We start from the raw sequence: 1772 nt of genomic DNA on the forward strand, positions 1-1772 counted from the left end.
GAAATTATCTGGAAAAAAGCTTAAAAAAGCAAAAAAACTGCTGAAAACTAGCTAAAAAGCTGAAAGAAGATGAAATTAGGCTGAAAAAAGTTGAAATGAGTGCAACAAATGTGAAATTAGCTGAAAAAGTTAAAATTTGCATAAAACAGCTAAATAGTAGCTGAAATACTGTAGGAAAAAAAGCTTAAACTTGCAGAAATACGCTGAAAGGAGTATAACAAGCTGAAATTAGCAGAAACTTAGAAGAAGCATAAAAATGTAGTTAACAGTAATTATCTGAAACGAGCACAAAACAGCTTAAAACAGCTGAAATTAGCTGAAAGTAGCTAAAAAAAAGTTTAAGTTTGCAAAAGGAAGCTGAAAGAAGCTGAAGCAGAACAAAATGTGAAAGGAGCAGTAAAAGCTTGTAAACAGATCTAAAGAGTTGATGTAAAATGAGCTCAATTCATTTTCTATGAGAAAAAAATGGCAGAAACGGCTAAATATTTCAAAAAGCTAAAGTTGCACAGATACAAAAAAGTCACATCAGGATTGTCCTGAAAGAGCTGAACATTTTGATTGATGATTCGTTGAAATAGCTTGAAAACTGTGGGATGTGAATGAAAAATAGATCATAATAGAGTGAGTGCTTCATAAACGTTCACACAATAAAGTTGTCCTGAACGAGATAAGCAGTTCTCTTAAAAATGAATGCCCTCATACGAGGACCCAGGATGTTCAGAGTTTATTCCATTAATTTTCCAGACATCCAAACTCCAGGGTTGCACTCATTGCTTTGGTTACTTGATTGACCAAGGATAGGCTGGTGTCTGTCGGAAAACAAATATGGTGAAATCGACCAAGTGTAGAATCTCAGACAAGACATTTAAGTGGAAATATTTCAGTAAAATTGCTGCTAAATGGGACCGAAAACAGAAAAAAACGAGTAAAGGCTGATTTATACTCAGCAAGACAGGGAGAATTCTGGTCTAGCTCACAAGACTGCAAGACCTTCTTTCACTGGAAGTTTGTCAAAAGACATGAGAAAACCCAGCTCTCATTAGGACTCTGTAGAGCCGGAAAACTACACGGTAGAAACATTGTTCAAAGTTTAAACAGTTTGGACTTCATCAATCTCTCTGAGGATTGATTAGCTTCTCTCTGGTGATTTCACTGCTTTACATGAGCGCTCGGCCACTGTCAGAGAAGGGAGTCTCCGCTCCGTCTCTGCGTCCACCTTTTGGTCTTTGTAAATCTGTCACGAATAAACCACAACTGTTTTTGACTGACTTCTATGACAATGATGGCACCATCTCCTTCCCCAAGTGTGACGTCATGTGCAGCACTGTCGGGAGCTCCACATAGACGTGCTCTTTTTTTGTTCCTGTTTTAACTTTTGCGCCTACACTGAAACACCCACGCTACGGGTATGACCGTGACACACTTTAGAAGTTTTGTGTGACGCTGCCTTGCCATCGTGGTTTAATTCCCGGCCCTTACAGCCTCGGGCTCAGGCTCTTGCCTGTCATGGCGGCCATCTACATGATCCTCCATCTGCCGGCGCGGTCCAAACTCTACGGACCCGTTTGGTTCCACAGGGAAACCTTGGATGTTTTATGTCTACCGGACCTGCTTGAGGACAGTCATTGTCCATTTCTGCCATTGTTATTATCATCATGCTGTTAACGGGACCGTGCTGCTAACAAGACCACACCGCTAACAGTACCACACTGCTAACAGTACCATACCGCTAACAGTACCACACCGCTAACAGTACCACACCGCTAACAGTA

The sequence above is a fragment of the Nematolebias whitei genome, chromosome 9 (assembly GCF_014905685.2).
Source record: "Nematolebias whitei isolate Nwh7 chromosome 9, NemWhi1, whole genome shotgun sequence".
Lineage (NCBI taxonomy): Eukaryota > Metazoa > Chordata > Actinopteri > Cyprinodontiformes > Rivulidae > Nematolebias > Nematolebias whitei.